This window comes from Bombina bombina, chromosome 2, assembly GCF_027579735.1.
Source record: "Bombina bombina isolate aBomBom1 chromosome 2, aBomBom1.pri, whole genome shotgun sequence".
Lineage (NCBI taxonomy): Eukaryota > Metazoa > Chordata > Amphibia > Anura > Bombinatoridae > Bombina > Bombina bombina.
In genome coordinates, this window is record NC_069500.1 from 951,998,235 (window position 1) to 952,018,841 (window position 20,607).

At 35.0% G+C, this 20,607-nt stretch overlaps 1 protein-coding gene across 1 annotated transcript in view; it reads left to right on the forward strand.

Annotated features, from left to right (window-relative positions):
* GRID2 (glutamate ionotropic receptor delta type subunit 2) overlaps window positions 1-20,607 on the forward strand; it is a 2,072,895-nt gene that overhangs the window by 1,474,026 nt on the left and 578,262 nt on the right. The gene's annotated exons all lie outside the window — the stretch shown is intronic.

The following is a 20,607-nucleotide window of genomic DNA, read 5'->3' on the forward strand; positions in this document are numbered from 1 at the left end:
CTTGGTGCTGTAATCTGTATAATAAACAATGGATAAGTATAAATTATACTATTACTGGGTGTGTTTTGATTGCAGAACTGAGTGGACAGAGCAATTGAACATTAGGTCGTCAATACTCCAGTAACCCGCTTGCTTACTCTGCTGCAGTGTCCCTGGAATTTTTTTTTAAATGTTGGCAACTATGCATATATGTACCTGAAAGCTATGTAGAATGCAGATCTTTTTTTATCATGTTTTATTAACTGTGATAATTCACAATCCGTCTTTGTCAGTTTCAATGTTAAAAATTTAGTTTTACTTAACATTATTATCATTTAAGAGATGTCAAACTCTTTAGAGCTGGGTGCATATGTAGGGTTATACAGTGACACAGGTGTAAAGAGATATGAAATAGTCTGTTTTATTGTTTTTATAACAAAAGCACTAAGCAGTAAGTTATACTTAATATAAATAATATATGCATAATATCCATCCTTTTAAATGGATTTTACCTTTTTTTTCTAAACTTTATTTTTGCAGTGTCCATTACTTCATGTCACAATCCTGCTATGTTTTTTACAGGAAGGTTTATTTAGTTTGATGTCATAAATCTTCTAGAGTAATATGAGCTGGTTTACTATTAAGTGGTTAGACTAGATGAACAGGGAGTCAGATGCATGATCTCTTATCACCATGAGGGTCGCTTCTATACTGAGAAATTATAATTGCTAATTTTGCAAGAAAACAAGTTTTTTTATGTTTTTTGCACACTTTCTTTTTATGTTTAATTTGATTTAACATATTTGTTTTTAAGACAAGAGCACTGTTTAATATCCCTTTAAGATTGAAAGAAATGCATAAAACAGAAAAATGAATAAAGGAGGAGAATGAACCCTGCTCCAAAAGAGTGTATAATGTATAGGTTGAAGGGTAAAGAAATGTATGATGTAACTTGTCATGTGGTTTAAAGTAGAAGTAGTGAAACAAATCAGATAAACATTTGTTTTATAAGTGAGATTCAAGATGAACTTTCAGGGAAGGGGTGGTAATGAATCCCTATAAAAGAGAGCTTTAAGCAATTCAGGGGACTGAGATGGCACAAGGTCCCTACATAATGTTTCACCACCCTGAATAAAGGTTCCAAATATTATAAACAACAGTAATAATAAAAACGTTGTCTTATAGAAGCTTTTATAAAAGGTTTGTTTTGCATGTGTTTAAATAAATAATATGGTAACAACTGTAAAAATGAGATTCATTATAAAGAACTAGATTTCCAGAAATGCTCTTAGCTATTATGTTTCTATAGATTTTCATTATTAATATGAGACCATCTTGTTTTGCCTTTATAGATACAGTGGGGATTGCAGTAGCTGTAATATGAAGCTCATTACAGTGGGAGAAAAACAACACAATTATGGGTTTCTGGGGTGTGGTGGAGGGGACAAGACAGAACAAATGGTATCAGCTTGGGCTCATTATTAAAGGGACAGTCTAGTCAAAATAAAACTTTCATGATTCAGATAGGGCATGCAATTTTAAACAACTTTCCAATTTACTTCTATTATCTAATTTGTTCAATTCTTTAGATATCCTTTGTTGAAGAAATAGCAATGCACATGTGTGAGCCAATCACACAAGGCCTCTAGGTGCAGCAACCAATCAGCAGCTACTGAGCATATCTAGATATGCTTTTCAGCAAGTGTTATCAAGAGAATGAAGCAAATTAGATAATAGAAGTAAATTAGAAAGTTGTTTAAAATGACATGATCTTTCTAAATCACAAAAGTAAAAAATTGTCTTTCATGTCCTTTTAAAGTCTGAACTTTTGGATGCAGTAAAATAGCCATTATCTAATCAATCATGCAGCTTAGAGGGGTGGGTGACCCTACACTGGATAAAAGAGAATCTCTTGGTGTCACATGGTCAGTGTAAAAAAGGTAGTTTCAATAATCAATATCTCTTTTAGAGTATCCATTAGACCCCTACTTAACAGATGAGAATCTCTTCTTTCACATGTAGTATCACTTGACCTGCTATGTAACTTGGTTGATAGGGAAAAAATTGTAATTATGCACTAGATTTAATATATAGTAATATGACAGGGGCACTATAATGGAGGTTTTTTTTGCTGGCAAAAATGAAATCCATATATTTGTAGGGGGGGGTGTGTGTGTGCTAACATGATCATGCACACTGATGGAAACAAATGTAATCTACCAAAAATAACACACAGTTGAGAGCTCCTGTTGTAAAGCTTTATTCAGTTTAGTCACTTATGTAGTTGATGTTATATAACAATGACTTATGTCACGAGGTACTTGCTTTAAAGTTAAAAAAGAATGGTCTGAGTGTTAATAAAAGTATAAGTATATCTTGTATTGGTCTATATTAATATTATGTTTTAAGCACATTATTTTTTGTCCCATTTCTCACAATGGGAAATATTCTGTGGATGCCATGAACATAACTCTACACTTTGTATTTGCCTATTATACTACGCGTTCTGCTATTTAATGATTTAAAGGGACAGTCTTCACCAGAACGTTTCTTGTTTGAAAAGATAGATAACCAAGACAGTTATTTTAATATACTTTTTACCTCTGTGATTACCTCTGTGCAGACTGTCTCCTTATTTCATTTCTTTTGACAGACTTCCATTTTTAGCCAATCAGTGCTGAGTCCTAGGTAACTCCATGACTGTGAGCACAATGTTATCTATATAGCACACATGAACTAACGCCCTCTAGTTGTGAAAAATGTCAAAATGCATTCAGATAAGAGGCTGCCTTTAAGGGTTCAGAAATTAGCATATGAACCTCCTAGATTTAGCTTTCAACTAAGAATACAAAGAAAAACAAAGCAAAATTGATGATAAAAGTAAATTGGAAAGTTGTTTAAAATTACATGCCTTTTTTGAATCATGAAAGTTTATTTTTGACTAGACTGTCCCTTTAATAAATGAATATGTATGAGTTAAAATAATGATGTAAAATAGACATATGAATGTTACTATTTAAAGCATGCCAGATGGATACATTATTGTTCATTACACCTTCCCTAGCAGTTTATTCACATTATCAATACTGTGAAATTAATTTGCAGATGTCTTTATGAATCTATGTTGTGATACCCAAAATATTTTAGATTCCAATAATTTATCATGTAGCAGTAAACCCATGCAATATACATAAAACATTTGTGAATGAATTTCCAAAATTCTATTAAATATACAAAATATAATTATATTTAACAATATGTTATGGTAACATGTTATGTCTTGCTGTAATATTTTGCAGAATTAATAACAAATAACTTTTCAACGGAATCAGTGGGGACAAATACAGACCGGAAACTGAACAATACTTAAAGGGACATGCCACCCACATTTTTTCTTTTATGATTTAGAAAGAGAATGCAATTTTAAACATCTTTCTAATTGACTTATATTATCTAATTTGTTTTATTCTCTTGATATTCTTTGATGAAAAGAATATCTAGATATGCTCACTAGCTGCTGATTGGTTGCTGCACATAGAAGCCTCGTGTGATTGGCTCACCATGTGCATTGCTTTTTCTTCAACTAAGGATATTTTAAAAATGAAGCAAAATAAATAATGGATGTAAATTGTAATGTTGTTTAAATTTATATTCTCTATCTGGATCATGAAAGAAAGATTTTGGGTTTAGTGGCCCTTTAAGGCAATTGGGAGAGTCGGATGACGCTAAAGATTTTACATAGAAAAAAACAGGTTGAGCTATTTGAGCTTGAGTTTTTCTCTTTTTGGTGTTAAAGGGACATTCCAGTCAAAATTTAAATGCACATAGATGAATTACATATTTGAATAGTAACATATTTACAATATACATGTATTGGCAAAAATGCTTCTCGTAAAAGTTATCACTGTTTTAGTGATTTTTCTCTGCACGTGCATGTGATTCATAGCTAGATATTCTCAGTGCACCAGCATTTAAATACTGTAGCTGCTCAGAGAACCAGTGGTGCTTGTATCATGTCAGCAATGAACAAATTGAGGCATTACCAGATGGTACAAGCACATTAGACTCTCTTAGCAAGTGCTTTGTTAAAAATGCTGACGCACGGTGCATACTTAAATACACATTTTATACCACTATAGCTTTTATTAGAAGCATTTTTGCTAACTCATGTATATTACAAAAATGATTCTATTCAAAGCTAAAATGCATCCATGTGTATTCCAATTTTGGCTGGAATGTCCCTTTAAGATCAGTATTTTAATGTGCAAAGTATTGTACAAGCCACCCAGCTGTGAACTGTTAGCTCCATTAAAGGGACATGTTTCCATATGCTTATTTACTTGAAAGTGATGTAGCAGCAAATCTGCATCATCAGTTCTGAGTTCACACTTTGCTGTATTGTGATCTTGTAAGATCGTGCCTTAATTTTGCAATATTTCACTGTAAACTTCCTTAAATTTAGCATGGGAATAGTGACTATGTCTGTGCATATGAGTTATTGGACAAGTATCCTGATTGGATGCTTAAAGTCACTTTAAAAGAGGATGTTGAGGTATCTTCATTTTTTACATAAATATGTTCATGTCATATTTACAATCAACTTTTTACAGACATGCTTCCTTACTTTCAGGTGGTTTAACATTTGAGTAACGTATCCCTTTAATACTACATTTATAGTTGTGAGCATTAGGGTATGGCTGAATTCTTTCCTTTTTTTAAAACGGAATAAAATGTAAGAAAATTCAATAGCACTCTAAGTTCCCTTCTCAAATATAAAGACATCATCGGATTACAAAATCCCCCAAGATTTTCTGATGATCTATTACATAAACATCACATGCACAAAAAATATATCCTTAGTTATACCACTGATCATGTAACATATAACATCACTATAAACATGTCTGACCAGTTACCAGTGTAATTTGTACAAAATGGCAGTTTGTTTTGGTCTCTTCTTGCTAAGGGAGTTATGTAAAGGGAAATTAACCCCTTAGTGACCAGAGCACTTTTCCATTTTCTGTCCGTTTGGGACCAAGGCTATTTTTACATTTTTGCGGTGTTTGTGTTTAGCTGTAATTTTCTTCTTACTCATTTACTGTACCCACACATATTATATACCGTTTTTCTCGCCATTAAATGGACTTTCTAAAGATACCATTATTTTCATCATATCTTATAATTTACTATAAAAAAAATGATAAAATATGAGGAAAAATGGAAAAAAACACACTTTTTCTAACTTTGACCCCCAAAATCTGTTAAATATCTAAAACCACCAAAAAACACCCATGCTAAATAGTTTCTAAATTTTGTCCTGAGTTTAGAAATACCCAATGTTTACATGTTCTTTGCTTTTTTTGCAAGTTATAGGGCCATAAATACAAGTAGCACTTTGCTATTTCCAAACCATTTTTTTCCAAAATTAGCGCTAGTTACATTAGAACACTGATATCTTTCAGGAATACCTGAATATCCCTTGACATTTATATATTTTTTTTTAGTAGACATCCCAAAGTATTGATCTAGGCCAATTTTGGTATATTTCATGCCACCATTTCACCGCCAAATGCGATCAAATACAAAAAATTGTTCACTTTTTCACAAATTTTTTCACAAACTTTAGGTTTCTCACTGAAATTATTTACAAACAACTTGTGCAATTATGGCATAAATGGTTGTAAATTCTTCTCTGGGATCCCCTTTGTTCAGAAATAGCACACATATATGGCTTTGGCGTTGCTTTTTGGTAATTAGAAGGCCGCTAAATGCCACTGCGCACCACAAGTGTATCATGCCCAGCAGTTAAGGGGTTAATTAGGGAGCTTTTAGGGAGCTTGTAGGGTTAATTTTAGCTTTAGTGTAGTGTAGTAGACAACCCCAAGTATTGATCTAGGCACATTTTGGTATATTTCATGCCACCATTTCACCGCCAAATGCGATCAAATTAAAAAAAACGTAACATTTTTCACAATTTTAGGTTTCTCACTGAAATCATTTACAAACAGCTTGTGCAATTATGGCACAAATGGTTGTAAATGCTTGTCTGGGATCCCCTTTGTTCAGAAATAGCAGACATATATGACTTTGGCGTTGCTTTCTGGTAATTAGAAGGCCACTAAATCCTGTTGCGCCTCACACGTGTATTATGGCTAGCAGTGAAAGGGTTAATTAGGGAGTTTGTAGTGAGCTTGCAGGGTTAATTTTAGCTTTAGTGTAGAGATCAGCCTCCCATCTGACACATCCCACCCCCTGATCCCTCCCAAACAGCTCCCTTCCCTCCCCCACCCCACAATTGTCCCCGCCATCTTAAGTACTGGCAGAAAGTCTGCCAGTACTAAAATAAAAGGGTTTTAAAAAAAAAATGAATTTTTTTTTAGCATATTTACATATGCTACTGTGTAGGATCCCCCCCTTAGCCCCCAACCTCCCTGATCCCCCCCAAAACCGCTCTCTAACCCTCCCCTCTGCCTTATTGGGGGCCATCTTGGGTACTGGCAGCTGTCTGCCAGTACCCAGTTTACAATAAAAAATGTTTTTTTTTTCTTTGTTTTTTTTTTTCTGTAGTGTAGCTTCCCCCCCCCACCCCCACAGACAAACCCCCACCACCTTGCTGATTATTTTCATTTTCGATTTTTTTATCTTTTTATTGACATAATTTTGGGCAGTGTAGCGGTTCCCACCCGCTCCCTCCCCGTGCACGCGCCCGCCCCCACCCTCCCGTGCACGCGCGCGCGCCCGTGCGCACCCCCAGCCACCCCCGCCCACGATCCCGCCCCCCTTCACTTCCACAGGGCCATCGATGGCCGCCACCCGCCTCCCGGTCCGGCTCCCACCCACCAACACAGGGAGCAACCGATCTCCGGTGCAGAGAGGGCCACAGAGTGGCTCTCTCTGCACCGGATGGCTTAAAAATGTTATTGCAGGATGCCTCGATATCGAGGCATCACTGCAATAACCGGAAAGCAGCTGGAAGCGAGCAGGATCGCTTCCAGCTGCTTTCCACACTGAGGACGTGCAGGGTACGTTCTCAGGCATTAACTGCCTTTTTTCTGAGGACGTACCCTGCACGTCCTCAGTCGTTAAGGGGTTAAAGGGACACTGAACCCAAATTCTTTCTTTCATGATTCAGATAGAACATGCAATTTTGAGCAACTTTCTAATTTACTCCTATTATCAATTTTTCTTCATTCTCTTGCTATCTTTATTTGAAAAAGAAGGCATCTAAGATAAGGAGCAAGGCAATTTTTGGTTCAGTACCCTGGAAAGCACTTGTTTATTGGTGGGTGAATTTATCCACCAATTAGCAAGAACAACCCAAGTTGTTCACCAAAAATGGGCCGGCATCCCAACTTACATTCTTGCTTTTCAAATAAAGATACCAAGAGAATGAAGAAAATTTGATATTAGGAGTAAATTAGAAAGTTGCTTAAAATTGCATGCTCTATCTGAATCATGAAAGAAAAAATGTGGGTTCAGTGTCCCTTTAATCATTTTGATTCTGAGTGGCGTGTTGTTGCGCGCGAGCGATAATAGACTTATTACAGGTTGAAAGTAAACGTATCCGCATGAGAGCAATTTAATTTTTTCAATATTAATTAACAATATATTGGTTAATTCCAATCTAGTTGATCATGTTTTGTTACTTCTGATACAGACATCTGAACAATCACACTATAAACATTAACACCATTCTTGTATTGGAAAAATATTGGATCAGATATCAGATAAAAGTCGCCCATACGGATGCATGGACAGCGACAAAGACCTAGCTAAATACATCTGGTGAGCAAATGACAAGAGGAATATGTGTATCCATCACTCACTAGCTAGCTTCCAGTAATTTATTGCTGTTCATGAGCCTACCTAGTTACGCCTTTCAACAAGTATACCAAGAGAAATAATTTAATTTTATAATTGAAGTTGAAAATTTTTTCTTAGATACAAATGTGCTGGACAAGGAGGGGTAGCCCTGATTGGTTACATTCTGTTACTGCTACTCTATATGGAGTGCAACGTCACTATAGTTATAAGTGAAATGTCATGTTGGAGTGTGTTGAAAATACAATGTATGTAGAATACTTATTTAATGCATAGTCAGCAGTACATTGTTTTATTCAAATATTGGGAAATGGTGACAACTGACAAGGTGTATTTTCATAAGCTAAGTACTTTAGTTATTGTAATATAAATCAAAAATAAACATATACAATTGAGTGCTTTTAGTGAAACATCAATCATCAGTTTTGGTGATTTTGAGCATTGTGAAGTAATGATGGTCTCGAATTTAGACTTATGCCTGCCAGAAAGGAAGCTGTTACACTTGTATTGATTTTTTTTTCCTGACAGGGATATCCCTAAAATCAAGCTAATGTGTAGATTGTGAGCTCCGGAACTGTGTACTGCTGGGCTGGGTCTAGACATGTGATCAGTGATGTCATGAATAATATTAGTAAATTATTAATATGTGATATTTTTAATGATGTGATTTATGAGATCTTCAAAACTTACCCCCCCCTCCCATTTTACACAGACAACTCAACAACACTCAAAATCCTAGCCCAGCATGTAAGAATCTGCCCCTAACCTTTCTGTTCTAAGGACACAATTTGATATGGCTGATGAAACAGGCAATATGGAAACATCATTCTTATGAAATAATTAGCAATTCTGGAAAATTCTTAGCAGTGGTTATTTGTTAGTTGTTCCTGGGCCAGATTACGAGTGGGGCATTAACAGTTAAGTGCAAGCAATAAGGGATTTATCGTGGCTGTTTGTGCGTGTAGGGGTTCCCGCTTGTATTACTAGTTAAAAGTAAACACGATCACTAGAGCGCAATAGAAGTTAACGTACGTTGAGTTAGTGCGATCTCTGAACTCTGGTTAACTGTTTTGCGAAACAAAACAGTCTCACAAAACACATTAAAAATACATTACAAAGTGCAGATACCCATATAACAACACCATCTAATAAAATATTGCACAAAAATATTAAGGGCTCAATGATATGAGGTCTAAGGTGTTAGAAAAAAAAGTAATATGTGTACAATCGCGGTATCAATTAGCACTAATAAAATTAACCAGATATCAGATCTCTGGTTAATTTTATAAATGTGCCCCAAATGCCCCTAAAATACAGTGGTGTGTACCATTTTTATTTTTTGCATCAGGCAGTTTTTGGGGGCTAAAGTTGCTGTTGGTGTGGGGTGTTAGAAAAAAAACGGCACTAAAAAGTGCCTTTACATTGCGATCTATGGGAACTGTGTGTTCCCAGTAACTATATATGTTTATGCTTATATACATACATATGTATGTGTTAATATGTGTATATACCTTCTTTGCTGCACTTTGGTTCTGTGTGGTGTATGACGGCATTAGAAAGATGCTCCCATTAGAGCCTATGGAAGCGCACTTTCATGAGCACAATGATTCCTATCTATGTGAATGCAAGCTTGCATTTGCATTGCTGTCAACTTGTAATACCAACGTTAGCCTGCACTGGTATTACTCAGTGGAGCACAAATATTTGTTTCACAAAATCGATATTTAGCTCTCCCCATGTAATCTAGCCCAGTTTAGTAGAGGAAAACATGTAAAAGCACATTTATGCAATATTCATATTTATAGTGTGTATTTACTTTAAATATTTGACATTCCAATGTTCGGCACAAAGCAGAATAAGTTCTATGTATTTTTAAATATATATATATATATATATATATATATATATATATATATATATATATATATATATATATATATATATATATATATATATATATATATATATAAATGAAAGAAAGCACTCTCTGGTCTATTTGGTGAATATTTAATTAATCAAGCGTGACGTTTCGGGGACACACTCCCCTTCCTCAGACACACAAAAACTGCATTCAACTGAAAATTTAAACAAAATAAGCCCCTCCCCCAGTGAAACAATTGCGCCAAAAACAGTTGTCATGGTGATCCTCAATAAACAAGTACTCATTAACTAGAGCCTAGTGCACAGTGCATCATACTCAATAACAAAAGAGCTCTATATAAGCATAAGCATGGTTGAGGTGAACTGTGTACATAATGTAATTAGTGCAGTGTCTAGTGATAAATATTTATCTGCACTAATTACATTATGTAAACAGTTCACCTCAACCAGGGTGCTAGGGGACACGTGTGGGATATATATATGGGGATGTATATGTATTATTTTTTTGAGATGATATTATTGTGTGATGCCATTATAACACAGCACATTATGAGAATGAATGTATCTGTCACATGTAATTTCTCACATGAAATGCTCTCTGTAATATGTTGGGTATTTTTATGCTTATATAGAGCTCTTTTGTTATTGAGTATGATGCACTGTGCACTAGACTCTAGTTAATGAGTACTTGTTTATTGAGGATCACCATGACAACTGTTTTTGGCGCAATTTTTTTCACTGGGGGAGGGGCTTATTTTGTTTAAATTTTCAGTTGAATGCAGTTTTTGTGTGTCTGAGGAAGGGGAGTGTTTCCCCGAAACGTCACGCTTGATTTATTAAATATTCACCAAAAAGACCAGAGAGTGCTTTTTTTCATTTATATACGCATCTGCTTGCACCCTGGCATTTCAAATTTTAAAAAGTGAGAGTGCTCTCTTTGAATCAATTCAATATATATATATATATATATATATATATATATATATATATATATATATATATATATATATATATATATCCTCCATGTGTATCTGCACTCACAATGCAAAGTAGGCTCATCAACCAGGGTGCAAAGTCCAGTTATATTCACAGTCTATTCCAATCATGGACTGCACTCACTGGATTTGGATCAAAACTTAATTTATTAATACATTACGGTAATGTTTTGAGGTACACAGACCCCTTCCTCAGACTAGACAATAGTGCAAGTGAACATAGGGAAATATAAATGAGCTACGCCCCACCCATCTACCAATTACAGAAAATGTATTTGTTACTTGGCAACTATGATGTTGCCATGGCTACAATTTTGGCGCAATTTTCTGTAGTTTTGGCGCAATTTTCTGTAATTGGTAGATGGGTGGGGTTTAGCTCCTTTATATTTCACTATGTTCACTTGCACTATTGTCTGATCTGAGGAAGGGGTTTGTGTACCTCGAAACGTTACCGTAATGTATTAATAAATTAAGTTTTGATCCAAATCCAGTGAGTGCAGTCCATGATTGGAATAGACTATATATATATCTATGTGAAGAATATTGGAATGTAAAATATTCATATTTTCGTGTCGGGTTAGCGCATACGCAATCAGGTTTGTGTGCGAGTAGGGTGTTTTACACTTTTTTGCTCCTTTGACTTATAGGGGGAATAGGTTATCGCGTGCGTGGCATTCTAAGATCAGCTTTTTAGGCATGCTGGGTTAGTGCGCGAGCAAAGAGAGTTTACTTTCAACTCATAATACGAGCGCAACCCGATGTGCACAAAAAGCTTACTTCTAACAGAGTTAACGCTCGAGCGGGAGCATTAAATAGCGCTCCAATTGTAATCTGGCCCATAATACAGAATATATCATTGTTTCTAGTAGTTTAATTTGTTACTTTTTTCTTAATTATAAACTCATTATTGTTTGCCTTGAGTTGAATAACTATAATTAGGTAATTAATTTCTTTAACCACTAATGCAAATTACTGAACAACAAAAACACGATATATAAAAATAAGTTTTGTTCATACACACATGCACCCATGTCAATTGCATTGCTAATTTAGTGAAGTCCCATTTCTCTTTAGGAGCACACTAGATTAGATTTTTTAGCTAATAGTACATGGTAATGTGGTCTGCCAAAAAAGAGATAATGGTGCATATATTTCACTGGTAAAATAATGAATACAGCTGCTGTTCATCATAATATACAATGATAATTTTATCTGCCATGAACAATGCTATGTTAATAATCAGGGAATTCGAAAATAGCCACAGGCAAAATTACTTATAATATACTAATATTCGAATAGATTTATAAAAGAAAAATATGCTGTCTCTTCTGGCAATGTGTACATTATACAAAATTACAAGATTTTCTGAACAATGTAATACATTAGTAGTGTAAAAAAATATTGAAAAACAACTTTATTTATATTATATCATTTTTTGTTTTTAGGTTAATTTCAAATAATTACAATTTTAAAAGGATTTGTCTTCAAATGTGCCTTCTATTAATCTGATATTATTCACCCATGTATTACTGGATGAAACGTTTATAAATATAAATTATTATATAACAATGCAAAACCGTTGAAATCCATTTTTTTTTCTTTTTATTTAATATGTTCTTGGCCAGATATTCCTCATTAGGAACAACACTCCTACCTTTTGGATCTTTTGGAGTATCTATTTAGCGACATTAATAATAATTATTATTATTATTTCCTACAATTTATAGCTTTGCAAGCAGACGTGGATTCCTTTAGATACGACTGCAAATTTGTAATGAAAAATAGATATCCATTACCTTTTCACAAAACAAATACCCGAATGAATGCACCTACTAAGTTTAAAGAAAACAAAAAAAATACTGACGAAATTTATCAGCATTTTGTGTTTTGTTTTTGAGTTACCTATAGGGGTTAAAATACTTACCTCTAGCTGGAGAGCTGCCCCAATCCCAACCCTTCTTTTTAGATCCCCAGGTGGCAGTAGATCCCAGCACCTGTGTTAAAGGAGAAGGTCCTTTATGCCTTCTGTTAGCAGGGGAGGGGGGGCTCTAAGAAGAAGGGTCGGGATTAGCGCAGCTCTCCAGCTTGTTAGAAGTAAGTATATAACGCTACCAGTGAACAGTTTCACCAAGGAACATTTACATTAGTTCAGCGAAAACCAATGTAAACGTTCCACGAATATTCAGTATTCATTTAATATAAAACAAAATGAATACTGAATAGCACAGCAGCCAAATATTCTGAAAACTAATTCTAAGTATTCAATCCGAAAGATTTGGCTAAACTGAATTTTTTCCAATTGCAAGTTCATATTGCCCATAAAACCTCCAGTCTGTATTAAAAAAAAAAAAGCTTTGGTGTTGTGTTCTATAAACAAGGACCAGAAGGGTAAAATATATACTTCTACAATATTTCAGAAAGTAAGATGTTGTTTTAGGGTAATGCAATACCATAATGTTGTAAAAGCTTTACTGTCCTTTTAGTGGAATACTCTTCATCCTTTCCCAGCCTCATAAATGGCCCACTTAGAAAGGTCAACCAAATTGTATTGGCTAATGCTGCACTCAAACCATATCCTGACCCATGGTAGTTTTCCATAATTTGTATGTTTTTTGTTTTTTTCTAAACCACTTAGAAAGCCAGTGACTAGGAGTGTGTTTGATCTGCAGTTGTGTTTATGAAGAACTGAGCATGTTAAGTGTTGATATATGATTCAAATGAAGAGTCATGTTCTGCAGGGAATGCTATCTTGGTACCCTGGGAATAGCACTAAGTAATGTGAGCAATTTGAAGTGTATATAATTTTACTTTTTTGCTCACTTGAAATGTTGGGATATATTTAGAACCCTGAAAGAAAGCTCTGTTTCTTAGAAATGTGTTTGCCTTGAAATATTTAATACTATTAGGATTCAGAGGAAAGAAGATTGTATTCTCCACATTCAAAAGGATTGTTCTTAGAAGCAGGACTATACTCTTCCTTTAGCAGCTTGCAATGTTAAAGGGACAATAAACACCTTGTAATTTAATGACATTTTGTTACTATAGAATATAACACCTAAGTCTAATTTATTTTAAAACAAATCAACATCTTGTTTACTGCAATTGTTTTTTAGTTACCAAATTGCATCAACCATTTGACTTATTTGAATGAGCCTGCAGACAACTAGGCAAGCTATGGTCATACTGTTAGTATAAAAATGCATTGCTTTTCAATTGTTGTGAGCTAAAGCCAGTTAAATAAATATATGTAGCAGGGTTAGCTTTCAGTGGTTAGCAAGTTGCATTTCAATGTCTGAGAATTATAAAATGCACAACTATCAGAGCTAAATGAATAATCAATTACGCTGTAAAGTCGTTTTATGACTTATAACAGATCAATAAACAATTTAAAGTCCTGTTCCTTTAAAAGGACATGAAACACTAAGGGCTAAATTAAGTGTGGAGTGCAAAATATTGCTTACGCGAGCGCAATATTTGTGCTCCACTCAGTAATACCAGTGCACGCAAATGTGCGCTGCTATTACAACTTAGGTGCAATGTGAACCTCGCGTTCGCATAGCACGGCAGCTCAGAAGAGGGTGCTTCTATAGGCTTCAATGGGAGCTTTGTTCACACGCTGTGAGACACGGCATGAGAACTGGCACAGTGAAGGGGGTAAGTCGTGCATTGATGGGCAGCAAATTGTAAATATATATATGAATATATACATTCCAAAATCAGCAAGGCACTCTCCGATTTTAATATGCATCAGATTTCTTTAATGGGACATTTCGGGCTTGTGCCCCTTCCTTAGACCATAAAAAACATAGTATATAAACACAGACTTAACCCCAATATATACCCTCATCACCGTGCATCTTAGTCCAGAGCGTGAATGCCAACGGCATTCCGGTGGCGCAACTGCGCATGCGCCAATGGCATACCACGGCATCCCGCAGAGGACAATTCTAAAAAGCAAAGGTGGAACACTGTTACAAATCAGTAAACCGGTATAGAAACAGCTGGGTGTTCATGCACGCAATCACTGATACAATTTGAATACCAATCATAGAAGAATACTAGCCTACTCTTGTTAATAAGTATACTTAGTATCATAAAGGCTATGTTATAATACGCATTAACCTCTAAACACCTAGAGGTCTACCGCTAACCTAGTACTGTCATGGAGATGAGTATAGCATAAAAAGGATCTTTAAAAAGCAACTTTAAGCAATGACCAATTGACAATTTATAACCTGTATGGTCTAATATATCTTAAATAACTTGATCACTAAATATAACCGTTACCAGGATAATATTAAAACCTGGGGGCAAAGTACATATCCCTGTAAATAAAGATATATTAGAATTTGATTACTAGCATTCTAGCATATTAGATAGAGAATGTAAACATATATATTTATGTGTTAATATGTATTAACAGATAAATATATAACTGTATGTATATAATAATAACTAGTATTTATATAGCGCCTTTATCCCAGTGGGACTCAAAGCGCTTTTTCAGCGCTCGCTCTCGGAATTAACCAAATCAGCAGCTGAATAGTAATAGTTGTTATTATTACCCAATTTAATGGTACTCGTTTAATCTACCTCGGAAGGATGAAGGGCTGAGTCAGCCCTGCCGGGATTTGAACCTGGATCTTTTAAACAGGCTTTTTTGTAGTCAGGGCATTTACCAACTGAGCTACCTCGCTGGCATACCTGTATGTACAGTATATAAGCATATACATTTATATTTATAGAAAACACATAGTTCCCCATAGACCACGCCCACCAACTTTAACCCCTAATAACTGCTGTTTGCAGTTTATTTGTTTTAATTTAAAAAAAAATGCATTTTTTTAATTAAAAAAAGAATAAGCTTTATTTTGGGGACAATTGGAGGTTATTTTGGTTCATTTTCTTTATTTTGGGTCTATTGGCTGGTCATTTATTGCACTCCCGAAAGTAATTAAATGCTAGATATCAGAAGTGACACCTCTATTTAAAGGGTAACAAGGTATAACTTCAATACTATGCTTATAAAATGTATTTTTGGCGCTCTATTGAGAACGTTTGCTCACACGCAAACACCGACAGTCTGAAATGAAAGGCACTCACCGGTGCTTTAAATGAAGAAAAATTCTTTAATAAGGTGATTAAATTCTTTAATATTGATATGTTGGTTTGAGGATGGGTGAAACCCCGAAACGTCACCTTATTAAATAATTTTTCTTCATTTAAAGCCGCCGGTGAGTGCCTTTCATTTTGGACTGTTTGTATTGTACTCTAAAGTGCACCCCGTGCAGAAATATACTTGCTTTATACCTCTGAGAGTGCTGCACCACCATTGATTATTATATATACACAAAATAGCCCTCCCCAGTCAAATACCTTGTCATATACCATATCCCTTTTAACACTTTTTTTATTTATTAATTGTTATATGATTTTTTTCTATCAGAAGGTGTATATATGTGTGTAATAGTTTATTTTAATCTTTTTGTGATGTTTTGTGGAACATTATTTTTAAACCCTTAAAATTTACGCTAGGTCCTCAGGTGCACTAATCTGTTGAGTGCAAATTTTGAGTGCAACCTTTTACTTTTAAGTTGTAATATACGTACTAGTTAGCACAATCGTGCTAACATTAGTGCTCCACTTGTAATCTAGCCCCTAATGTGTGCATGGTAAATATAAAACTGGTTTCTGGTTTCTAATAGTTCAAATAATCTATATGTAAACTAAGTTTCACAGCACATGCAGAAGATTTCTAACAACTGCTAATCTCAGTACTGAAAGGGTCGCAAGACAAATATGCATAAAAAGGTTCACCTAAGCTGGTGGATATTGTTTAGAACATTAGAAATTCCCAGCAAAATTCCCCCACTATAATATAGGTGAGTCCCAAGGAACGCCATCAATCTGCTATGAAATACATATATATTCTCTATGTATGGGATCACTATTCTTAAAAATAACTATTGGAACAAAACCTACAAGATCTGGGGTATTATGGCTATATTGTACACATGTATATAAGTGTGTTATACAGTAAAATGTATATATAATGGACTAGATTAGAACTTGCACATGTATTACAATTTGAAAGTAAACGGGTGCACTCAAGCTCAAACATAATTTGCGCCCATCTGGTTAGCACGACTGAAAACCTAGGGTAAAGTGTAAAAGGTAAAAAATGTGCACCAAACACAACATAAGTAAATTAAAATAAAGTGTTACACTCATATACCTGTATATATAGTTTCTGATATAAATTATTCATGTTAATATTAATAAAAATATATATATAAGGGTTAAAAGGTATATGATATATGGTATATGATATATGACAAGGTGTTTAACTGGAAAGGGCTGTAAGGAATATATATACTGTATGTATAAATATGTGTATGGGTTTATATTTATGTACATACATGTGTATTTATGTGTTTATGTATGTAAGTATATAAATACATATATACACAGTGCAGAATTATAAGATATCCCTTAAACTTGTGAAACCTGGTTCTGGTCAGCAGAAATAGTCTTAGCAGATCTCACAGGGCAAAAACAGATTACATGACCAGATAGGGCACTATTTATCATAGGTTGTTACGAATAGCGGTCATGTGTGCAATATTGCAGCCAAAGAAAAAACAAATTGTAAGTCTATGGAAACAAATGCAAACTTGATCAGCCGGATAACAGAGGCAAAATGCCAATGACAGTTTCACCTACGGGCTTCGTCAGGGCTATTATATATTTTTTACTGATGTTATCCTTTTAAACTTTTTCAACTATTTATTTTTGAGTAGATATTATTAATACATTTGTGATACCTTTTTGCATACTCTGTGAAATTGGTGATTTATTGTCAATGTGTTGTCTCTGAATTACATTTGGCTTCCTACTTTATGTTTATAGGCAAGAGTGCTGAATACAGGTAACCCTGGAAAGCAAGAATGGATACTGGTACTATAGGGACCCAAGATTAGGTACTGATTAGGCACAGGTAAATCGTGCAGGATATATAAATCCAAACAAGCAATTAAAGAATGGTCAGGGAAATCCAGGGTCAAAACCAATTGGCCAGAAACAGTACAAATTCTGTAGGGGATGCAGAATCCAGGTCCAAGCAAATGAGTCAGGATAACAAAAACCAGTCCTTCCTGGCTTCTCAAAAATTGTGCAATCCAAAGGCACACAGAAGAGAACAGGCTGGCTCAAAAACAAAAGAAGCAACAAGCAGGCAGAGGAAAAACTAGCAGAGGCAGAAATAAGGAGAGTCTTGGGGGTAGATTTATCATATGTCAGATCATATGTCAGATTTATCATATGCTGTAGCGGATCATGTCTGCCCGACATCGCTAAATGCTGACGGCATACGCTGTCGGCATTTAACATTGCACAAGCATTTCTGGTGAAATACTTGTGCAATGCCGCCCCCTGCACATTCGCGGCCAATCGTCCACTAGCAGGGGGTGTCAATCATCCAGATCGTATTTGGTATTGCAGTCTGCCACCTCAGAGGTAGCGGATGAGTAAAGGAGCAGCAGTCTTACGAAAGCTGCTTCTAAACTTAAGTTTCAGGCGCACCTGAAACCTCGAAGGTAGATTGCAACACCCGCTGCTTGGTAAATCTACCCCTTAATGTCTGGGCAGGGAGTGGTTAAGGACGCCAGCTTACATAGTCTGTGCTTGATTACAAAACCAGCTGAAGCTGCCTGAGCCAGAGCTCTCCAGTGGTTTAGAGGAAACAAGACTGCAAACCAGGAGACCCAGGCTCAATCCTGGGCATGAACGTAACGAAACTCTTTCATAGACTGAATTGTTATTACTTTAGATTTAATTTCAAGCATGCTTTGTTGTTTTAATATGTAAAGAAATATTTGTATATATTCAGCATAAATATTTTTTTAAAGTTAATAAAGTGAATTTATTTTTAACATTTCCAGTTTTATGTGTATACTGTAGATGTTCTGGCATATATTATGTGCTCTTAATATTTCTGTGGTAAATTATTAACTCAGCTGGTCTATAACAATGTTGGCAAACAGCAGCTTGTATTGATTCAGAGATCAGTAACAAACAAGTAAGAACTAAAGTTGACTATTCTATGGAAGCTTTTTATGATAATAGAAATGTTATTGTAGAAACAGATCATTATTAACAGATAGATAGATAGATAGATAGATAGATAGATAGATAGATAGATAGATAGACTGGTTGACAATGATATAAAAGATATGACAACATAACATTTATAGTTTTACTAATCATTCTATTGACATTAACATTAGCATGTGCCGATGATATACAGATAGATAGATACATAGATAGATTGACAATGATTAAAAAGATAAATCATATAACAACTTTATTTTTATAGTTTTACTAAACTAGATATAATCATTCTATTGACATTATTAACATTAGCATGTGCTGATGATGATAGATAGATAGATAGATAGATAGATAGATAGATAGATAGATAGATAGATAGATAGATTTCCCACATAATACTAACATGCACAGGAGAGTGTAAGGTTTGTTAATATAGAAAACATTTTATCATTTTCTAAATTGTTATGTAGCCTGTATGCTGCATTCATGAAGAAAGCGATATCATAACGCAAGGAAAAAACATAAATGTGAGACTTTAGAAACACTGCCTTAAAAGGACACTGAACCCAAATTTTCTCTTTTGTGATTCAGATAGATCATGCAATTTTAAGCAACTTTCTAATTTACTCCTATTATCACATTTTCTTCATTCTCTTGGTATCTTTATTTGAAAAGCAAGAATGTACGTTTAGATGCCGGCCCATTCTTGGAGAACAACCTGGGTTGTTCTTGCTGATTGGTGGTTAAATTCACCCACCAATAAACAAGTGCTGTCCGGTGATCTAAACCAAAAAAATTGTCTGGCTCCTTAGCTTAGATGCCTTATTTTTCAAAAAAAGATAGCAAGAGAATGAATAAAATTTGATAATAGAAGTAAATTAGAAAGTTGCTTAAAATTGCATTCTCTATATTACGAAAGAAAAAAATTGGTTTCAGTGTCCCTTTAATGAACCTTGAAATGGTGTAATTTTTTTACATGAGAACTAAGCATGTCTGAGACTGAGAGGCCAACATAAAAAAAGTTGAAAAAAAGTCAAATGTGTCCAAACATAGGGGCCGATTTATCAAGGGCCGAATGGCGAGACCGCTGCTCCTTAAAGTGATGGTAAACTCTCCCCTTTATAAAATCAGATCTGGAATGTAAGCACTATTTTAGATGAAGTTTAATTCAATCATTTAGCTGACAGGAAAATTGACTTTTGAAGTGGGTGGTGTAACGTGGGGTATTTGAATTTCATATCTATATTAATAACTAAGTTATAGCGCATCATCATTGCACATGATGAATAAAACCCCATCTAAAATAGCGCTTACATTCCAGATCTGATTTTATAAGGGAGAGAGTTTACCATCACTTTAACTGGTCTGCTGCTTCTGATTCTGCGGACATCAATCCGCCCGATCCTATACGATCGGGTTGATTGACACCCCCTGCTAGCGGCCGATTGGTCACAAATCTGCAGAGGGCGGAATTGCACAAGCAGTTCACTAGAACTGCTTGTCCAATGTTAAATGCCGACAGCTTATGCTGACCCCATTCAGTGATGTCTGGCGGACATGTTACGCTACAGCGTATCATGCCTGCCAGGCTTTGATAAATCAGCCCCATAGTCACAATAGGTTTTCAAGGGTTTTTTGTGAATCATTTTATTTAGTTTGAAAAAAAATCTTTTTATGGTATACAGTATGAGTCAAATTATTCCAGTGCAAAATTGCTTGAAATAAAATATTTATATATTGTAATTTAAAGTACTTCTGTAACTCTGACATTTAGCACAATCAATGCCTTTGCAAATGCACATACCCATCCCACTCATATCTA